General features: G+C 38.5%; 1 long non-coding RNA gene and 1 pseudogene across 1 annotated transcript; both read right to left on the reverse strand.

Annotated features, from left to right (window-relative positions):
• Nucleotides 1–354: 354 nt before the first annotated feature.
• LOC139195888 (uncharacterized) lies at nucleotides 355–2852 on the reverse strand. The gene is made up of 3 exons (XR_011580958.1): nucleotides 2595–2852; nucleotides 1269–1614; nucleotides 355–1089 (listed from the first exon to the last, which is right to left on the reverse strand). It is a non-coding gene; the product is annotated as an uncharacterized lncRNA (long non-coding RNA).
• A 2532-nt stretch (nucleotides 2853–5384) lies between these two features.
• On the reverse strand, nucleotides 5385–8530 carry LOC103406677 (ABC transporter F family member 4-like; annotated as a pseudogene).
• Between the last annotated feature and the right edge of the window lie 978 nt (nucleotides 8531–9508).

Raw genomic sequence — 9508 nt, forward strand, 5'->3', positions numbered from 1 at the left:
AACCAACTTATGTTGGCATAGTGGATGAGTAGTTGGTGCCTTGCGAGAGATATGTGAATCCCCAGAGAAGAAATGATACGAGCATCAAAACCCTGAGAGTAACCAAGAATAAACTTGCCACCATGAACAATTCCAGAATTGATAGACATGCAGAAACGATGAAAATAGATCGGGCGACCGTTAAAATAAACTTATTTCGAACTTTCCTATGCTAATGTTGATGCCCCGATTCCATATTTGATATCCGTGTAGTGAAATTTCAACGTTTTAATATAGTTTCGTAGTTGCCTAGTTGGCCGCCACTTGGTTATTATATGAATTGACGATCTGACAGTTAGATTGATACCAAAATTTAATACATAAAGTATGTAATAATTGAGGACATTAGGAACTTATGGATCGGGAATCCGACATATGGATCTTCCTGAATTGGATTGGAAACATTTATGAAATGTGCTTTGACGTGCATATTTGGCTTGTGGTTGATTGGCATGTTGTGACGAAATGTGAGGGTTAGTAGTGGACCGATAACCCATTGTCATGGGGTTTGTTGTTTCAGATCTTCTTTCATACCTAGTTTCATTGTTTCATTTCTCGTTTCGTTGAGCTTTTGTGATTTGAATACTTGTTTCTTGTTTTGTTCTTCAAGCATTGTTATATTTCTTGAACTTCCACTCGGTTCTGTTGAGTGATCTGGAACTGGGTTTCCGCTGGGGTTCCGTTGAGTGGTTTGGTTCCCTGCTCCGTTTGGATTCTATTGAGTGGTCCAGAATCCCTCATGATCTGCGATTCTGTTAAGTGGTCCATAATTGTATTCAGCTTGGATTTCATTGAGTGGTCCGAAATCGTATCCACTCGAATTCTGTTGAGAGGTCCAAAATCCCTTATACTCTGCGATTCCGTTGAGTGGCCCGAAATCGTATTCTGGTTTGGATTCTGTTGAGTGGTTTGAAATCTCGCTTGGTGTCTTGGTTCCGTTGAGTGGTCTGGAACCCGATGTTGATGGATTTCGTTGAGTGGTTCGAAAACGCATCATTTGACTCGTTGGTTCCTTGAATTTGATTTATTTGAGACAGTTTTTGTGAGAACCTGTATTTTAATATAATAAAGAGTGCTATTAGATCCACCAAATGTCCTACTTTCCCAACCACCTAATAATCCTAGCTACCATAAAAAGTTAAAAAAGTAAAATATTATTTTCCCACCCACTATTATTCCCAAAATAACCCTAATATATTTTGTTTTAAATAAACGGAAAAATGAAAGACCTGGACATTCATCATCTCCTTCAAATCATGCATGTCCTTAAAATCATGGCATCCCTTTCATAATATCTCTTCCTACTATCCCCAAGTTTTCCACCTCAATCTCTTTCCAAGATCCCCACCCACTATTTTCATTGAATTCCATATCTATGTCCCATTATTCCCTACCCCCTTCCCTCGGGGCAAACCCCATTACTCACATCTATCGCCGCTTCGCAGAGACCTTGGATCCCAAACCACTCTTCTTCCTCCTTTTTTGTCAAACCCACAAATCACACCGCTAGGTCTCTTTCTCCTCCATTGAGGTTTCTCGCCTCCGTCTAGCACACACCCATTCCTTCCTCCTTTTCTGCAAAGCCACAAATTAACATATTAACAAATTGACAAATTAACAAATTAAACCTAACATGCACAAAGTTAACGAAATAAATTAAATTCCTAATCCTTAAATTACAAAATTAATACAATAATTAAACCCTAATTTAAAAAATAAATAATTAATCTAAATGAAATTGCAAAAAGATAACATATTAGGCTGCCCATTGTGTGGCTTTTCCAAACTTCCCCTCCCCTTAATGTAAAATATTGATGTACTAAAAAAACTGCAAAACAAAAAGGAAAAAATATGCAGAACCCTAAATGCATATATTCCCCACCCCGAAGCAACCCCTATCCCGAGCCCAATCCACACCCTGCACCATCAATCCTAACACCCTGTCTCCGCCACTACACCACCCACCCCCATGCCCACCCATCCCCAATAACTCAAACCGCGCCACCCCGAACCCATGCCTCATCACTAATCCCTAAATCCATCCATAATTCCCCAATCCCGGGGTGTATTCAATTGAGAATTTGAGAGATTTTAATGGATTTATAAATCCATAGATTTTTATGGAGTCTAATTGATTTGTATAGATTCCATGTAAAATTTTGATTCAATTCCCTCAAAATCTCTCGGGGAGAGGTGAGATTTGTGGATGCTTAAAATACACTATAAAATCTCTTAAATTCCCTCTAATTTCTCAACTTCTTCAAATTCTTTAAAATCAAATTCTAATTGAATACATGAGGAATGTTATAAACTTCTTTAAAATTCTAATTAAATACACATTGAATTTCAGAGAATCACTTAATTCTTGATTGTATATTCTTAGATTCATTAAAAGAATTAAAATTTCTCAAAAGCCCAATTGAATACACACCTTAAATCCGTAATCCCTAAATCCATCCATAATTCCCCAATCCCTTAAATCCCTAATCCTCAATCCCTTAAAACCCTAATATGCAATTAGAAAAGAAAAAAAAAAATTTAGGTATTGAACTTACCTTTAATGGAGAGAGATTTTTGGGGAGATGGGCACGATGATGGCAGCTGAGGAGGTGAGAGAGCTGAGATGGGGACCGCGGCTGAGGAGGTGATTTCTAGATAAGGAGAGATAGAGGTGAGGTTAGAGAGGTGAGGTTAGAGAGTTTGATGGGGAGAGAGAATGGTCTGGGTTCGAGAGAGAGAATGGGGTGTGTTTGAGAGAGAACGAGAGGAAGAAGCAGGGCCGTCCCTGAGAATTTGGGGGCCTTAGGCGAGCTTTCAAAGTGCGGCCCTAAAATTCTCTGATCTCTGGTTCTTTGTATATTGATTTGTATAAAAAAGAATTCGCTAAGTACATAAAAAGTTCTATTTTCACATCAAATATCATTAAAAATAAATATCAAAAGAAGATAAATATACAAACATTATTTAAACATTACATGATTCACGTTTTTAGATACAAATGTACTAAATGTTTGCAGTCAAGTGTCTAAGATTGAGAATGAAGAACAATAAAACTTGATGATCAAGAGAGTAAGGAACAATAAAACTTGATTGATGAGTATAATAAATTCAACGCCAATTGTTTCTCTTGTGTTTTTTTCTTTTCTAAAATCAACATCACACTAACGAATTGAATATTAAAATAATCCATTGAATAAAAAGTTATTGAAAAGAAAAATATAAATTCAAAGTTTTGATTACCTTAAAGTACAATCTTTAAGACCATATGATAGTTGGTTTAAACATTCAATAGAAATGGAGAGAATGAGAAGTTGGTTTAAACATTCGATAGAAATGGAGAGAATGAGAAGTTGAAAGAAAAAGATTGCAAAGATACTGAGTTTTATAACTTTATATGAATTTGGATAAATGGATTGTGAGTTGGACAGATGGATTGGCAGTAAATTTGAAAAACAAGAAAAATAAAAAAAATCTAGTGACTAAAAGGCAGCTTCGTGTTTCAAACTCAACACCCCAAATAAAAATGAAGCCAACATTTTCACTGCACTAACAAATGAATTATGATATTTTTTACTTTTTTTTGTATTTATATGTTAATTACAGGATATAAATTTTTTTTGGGGGTCATTCTGAAGTGGGGGCCCTAGGCGGGCGCCTACTTGTGCTACCTTCAAGGCCGGCCCTGGGAAGAAGACTGCGAGGAAGAGACCTGGTAAGAATTAATACGATACACTTTGCACCGCGAAGACCTTTGTTGTGCAACTTCTCATTTCTCACGCAATCTTTCTTGAAATTTTCAAAACCCGCCCAAGTATTGCCTCATCCAGCAAAGTAATGCCTTATTTGGCAAGTGAATCATTCGCCCTCGGATCCTAGAGGAGGGGCGGAATCGGCTATCAGATCAAAAATTAAAACAAGAATTGAGATATAAGTCGTTTGGGAAAGAAGAGAAAGGGAGAGTTAATTTGTGCTTTTAAAGACCTGTGGGACCTTTACACGACGAAGCATTCATCGTGCAAAGTTCACAATAATTACTACTCGTTTAAACCCTGATTGTTAGTTCCAAACAAACTTTGCTTTCGTCGCGCAAAACATGCAATAAATACTTCCCCTTAAATGACCCACCGACCATTTCAAAAAACACTTGGGGCGATGAAACTGTTGTCGCTCAAAGTTTAAGGAGATTGAAACCACATTTCGTCACACAAAGTTACCTACAAAAAATTATATTGGGATAGTGAAATAGATAAGTGAATGTATTAGTAGTTCAGACAGTTTTTCAAAGTACTATATTGACAAATTCATTAACCTTTGCAGTTAACTACCTTTTTCAAGTTGCACACATTTGCCTCCTAATGCTTAAAGCTAGTTAACTATAATGTTTAATGACCTCGTCAATACCAATAATTTGACAAACTGTTTTATCTACAACATTTACTTATCTATTTCACTATCCTAATATACATTTTTTCCAGATAGTGGTGACTTTGAGTTTTTTGGTTTTCTAGTCTACCGGAAAAAAACTGAAATTTCTGGGGAGCAGCGGAATCGGCTTTCGTACCAAAGTTTAAAATAAGAAATTGGTATGTAAGGGGTTTGGGAAAAAAAGAAGAGGGGAAGCTTTAGGATTTTAGGGAAAAGTATGTCAGGGAAAAAGAGAGTGAACCTATGCTTTTATAGAGCCCTTGGGACTTTTGCGCAACGAAACCTTTGTTTGGGAAGTCTATAATAAATAATACTCGCCAAAAGCTTGAACGTCTGTTTCAAAAAAGGACTTGTTGCGACAAAAACTTGGTCGTGCAAATTGTGCAGCATATTGCTCGCGTTAAATGACCCACCAACCATTTTAGAACACCTTTAAGCGACGAAAGCCTTGTCGTGTGAAACTTCCGCACCAAATCTTCCTTTACCAGCGTTTTTCTCATCCTTTGCTTGACGAAAATTTACTTTCATCATGCAAAGTGTCCTTGTGCGACAATATTGTCCGTCGCACAAGGTTTCTAAATTTAATTTTGTCAGGACATTTTTGCAAACACGAAAGCAGTTGATTGCACAACTATAAACAGTTACAAATTAACTGTCCAGGAGCGGGGGGAAAACAAAACGATCAACGGCTGGGAAAAAAAAATTGAAGAAAAAGACAGCCTGAAATCAATAAAATTTCGAGAGAGAGAGAGTCATGTGGGTTAAGGTGGCCGGCCAAGGCCTCTCTCCACGTCTCTTTTTATTATCCTTGTTGATTCAATGTTTGATGCATTAGTTTGTGCACATAAACAAACAATGATTCCAGTTGGTTCAACCGCACCAATTTTCCAACAGGCTTCATCTTCGGGGACTGCATCGTCTGCTTATCAGGTGGCATACCACGCTAATCGTCATTAATGATTGAAAAATAGAAATCTAGTTGGGTAGTAATCCACCAATCCGTGTTCTGAATACAAGACGAATAACTCAAAACAAATTAATATTTGACATATTTTTATGTATTTCTCTAGACACAGACTGATCCTTACAGTAAGTAAGAGATGAGGGATTGACCTCAGTCTCATCGACTTCCTCTTTAATTTCTCTTCGTAGCTCCTCCTTGTACTCCTCGAAAGTCCCAAGGTAAGGGGTCACCGTGCCATCATCAACATCCCAAATTTCACTCATCTCTTCATTTTCACACACGCGCGATATCAGCCTAGAATCATGACTCACCAGTACAACTCCACCGGTGAATTCATTAAGTGCATCGGCCAGTGCATCAATACTCTGCATATCCAAATGATTCGTCGGTTCATCCAGCAGCAAAATGTGGGGCCTTGACATGGATATTGACGTCAACACAACCCGGGCCTTCTTCCCTCTAGATAATTTTGCAATGGGAGTGAGATGGTTGTGGCTGGGGAGCCCATATTTTCCAAGCTTTGCACGAACAGCCTCTTGCTTGCTAAATCCCTCTTTGTCTGAATGAAGTCGCATAAGGTACTCAACTGGGGTCTCGTCCATTGTCAGGAGGTCCACAAAGTGCTGTGAATACCTACCGATACTCAACTTCTGACTCCTCCGTACTTCACCCTCCGAAGGAACCAAATCACCTGCAAGAAGGTTGAGCAGGGTAGACTTTCCAGCTCCGTTAGGTCCAACAATGGCAACACGGGTCCCCATATCAATACCAACATCAACGCCTGACAGCCTGAAATCCTCCCGATTTGGATAACTGAAGCTGACTTCAACAAGTTGCAATAGTGGAGGAGTAAGCTCTGTAGGTTCAGGAAAGTGGAACTCTACACTGTAATCTCTCCACTTCTTAGGAGCCTCAGCTGGTGCATCATCTTCATCAACTTTTCCCTTGGCCTTATTCTTTGATGCTTCCTTAGCTGCTGCAGACTTTGCTTTATCCTTGACTTTCTCCTGTTGGATCCGACTTCCACTCATTTTGGCAGCTTTCATCTGCTTGTCATAAATTTCAAACTTTTTGTTCACCTCTTTCCTACGTTGCTCATAACCAGTTTCAAAACCATCAAAATTCCCTCGGTAGATGTGAAGTTTCAGATCATGCAGATGAATAATCTCACTGCAAACCGTGTTAAGGAAATCTCGGTCATGTGAGACAATGACCAAAGTTTTTTTCCAGCGGCACAAGTATTCCTCCAACCAGAGAACGGCCCTCAAGTCGAGATGGTTGGTGGGTTCATCAAGCAACAAAAGAGTTGGCTGAGCAAAAAGTGCCCTTGCCAATGAAATTCTCATCACCCACCACTGAAGGACTTAGTTGGACGGCCTTGCATATCCTGCGTGAACCCCAACCCAGAAAGAATTTTTGAAGCTTGAGCTTCAGCTGAATCTGATCCCATCAACTGCAATTTCTCATACAAATCGGAGAGCTTCTCTCCTGCATCATCATCAAAACTATCCTTTTCATCAGCGGAAGCTAAATTCTGCAAATCTGCAACCTCTTTTCGAATTTTGACAAGCTCTTCATTAGCTGAAAACAACTGCTTCAAGAGCAGTTTTGTCATCACCAACTACCTCCTGCTTAACCAAATGCACATCAATATTTTTTGGTGCTGGAATCTTCCTCCAAGCAAGAAGCTTCAGGAGAGTAGACTTGCCCATTCCATTGGGCGCAACCAAACCATATCTCTTCCCATGTGTTATCTTCATTGATGTGTTCTTAGAAGTTCCTTTCCCCGAGCGGACAAAGAGAAATTTTCTATTGTTATATCCTTAACATTAGTATCACTATCTTCACCATCAAGTACCGATGCCTGGCTTCCAATAACAACAGTAAAAGCATCACGGTCGTCTTTTAGGGCCTCCTTCTTAGCCTGCTCAATGGCATGGGCAGCAAGGTCGTCCCTCTGAGCACACTTTTTCAACTGGTTCTTTGACATAAACACACCAAGTGGCTTAAATTCTTGCCGCTTTTGCTTATTGGATACATTTACTTCGTGTTGTCCCTCTCCCAACATATCCTCATCTTCTTTGTCAGAGGGAGAGAGATCAATACCATCAGTGTATGATTGACGCTTAGGAGCCGCTTTTGCCCTTGCACTTGAGGAAGCTCATTTCTCGGGCTTATCGGGTTTCAGGTCCATGCTGGCCAACATTGCAGAGACTGTTATGTTCTCTTTTTCCCAATCTTTAGAAGCATGTTTGCCAGCTGACTTAGCCTTCGTGGATGCACCACTCTCCTCTTCCTTCTTTCTTCCCATTGCAGTTATCTGATTAACATAAACCGAAAAACCATATCAGCTAACTTTAACATTATAAGAAAACCAATTGACAAACATAATCCAACTACTCAATGCAAAACCACACAACCGCACAACCGCACAACCGCAGTCCAAGAGCCCAAAGGTTCTATACATACAATTTATAAAACTGTTCAGATTCACAAGTCTTTCTATTTGCACCTAAATTATAATAACTTTAGACTGAGAGCCTATGTTCAACAAATTCTATCCATATGATACACAAACGTCAGTGATTCAAGGATTCATTTTTCATATAAAATCCAATCCCTCCAAGCCCATTTCATGTGTGCTGCTCAAACATCAAAGACTCATTTTTCATATAAGTGACTCAAACATCAAATATAAATAAAATCAATCCAACAACTTCAAAGCTCAAGTAAATGCCTTATGACATTAGTACAAACTCAAATGAAAAATCAAAGTTCAAGTCAAATCCTTATGGCACTAATACGACCCAAATGTAAAAGCAAAATTCAGCTAAATGCCTTAATAAGTTTAACAATCAATATGGCCAATTAGACGCCAACACAAGCACAGATTATACACACTACAGACATTACATATTATACAGCTAGTGGTGGAGGACGATGGTGAGAGAAAAAAAAACGATGGGGGATGACGCGGATGGGAGTTTGGTGGTCGAGGACGCGACTGGAAGGGGAAACGAGGGTTTTTAGGGTTTCGTTCGGCCTCTGCGACAATAAAAAGAGCTCGGTTACCTTATTCGGGTTTACAATTATAGGCACGCCTTATTGTACCAGGATTACAATTAATTATAAATCCCAATCCTACTTAAATAGGGCTGCTAGAATAAGGTCGTTCTGATAGAGATTATTAAAATAATTTATGTTAAAATCAAATTTTAATTAATTATTAATATTAAAAACTAACCCTTCTAAAGCCGAACCTAAATGTCTAAACCTGCTATAAAGAACAAGAAACATCACAAGGTTAAGGAAAAAATCAAGAAAATAAGACAAACCTGTATGCTGAGATTCACATTAATTTGAGAAGCGGAAGCCAGAAAAGTCAATATAGAATGAAAACAAAGCAGCATGAACTGTCATTAGAGGGGAATCAAGCCATACTAAAGTTGGAGAAGACAAGCCTATGTTAGCGAAATTGTCCGCAACCACATTTCCTTCGCGATATATGTGAGAGGCATAGAAAGCCATCTTCCGAATGTGGTCCAAACAAGTAGACCAATGCATACGAAGAGGCCGAGGATGATCAAAATGGGTCGATTGGAGAGCAGAAATAACACTAGAAGAGTAACTTTCCAACCAAAGCCAATGCCAACCCCATTGATATGCGAACTCTATGCATGTGAAAACCCGCCCCTGGATTTCACTATTTAAAATTACGTATCTCGTATTTTGTATTCATATTTGTAATTTCAACACTTATATATTTGTGGCGTACAACTTTTTTCGATAAGTAAAGGGACAATAACGCCCTTAATGAATTAAGCGGATTTTCGAGCACGTATTTGATCCTTTCATAATTGTACAAATCTCTTTGCACATTTGGTTAGTGCACATGTCAATATGAACGCGTGGGCGCAAACATAATGTAATTTGGAATAAATCTACAAAATAATCTAGTAAAGACCACCTTTGAGCTCATCTAAAATTTATATGTAATAATGTTATATATTAAAAAAAATTGCTTTTATTAGCACTTTTGAATCTCATTATTCACTCCTTATAAGTGTAATTTTTTTTTTC

This window comes from Malus domestica, chromosome 05, assembly GCF_042453785.1.
Source record: "Malus domestica chromosome 05, GDT2T_hap1".
Classification (NCBI taxonomy): Eukaryota; Viridiplantae; Streptophyta; class Magnoliopsida; order Rosales; family Rosaceae; genus Malus; species Malus domestica.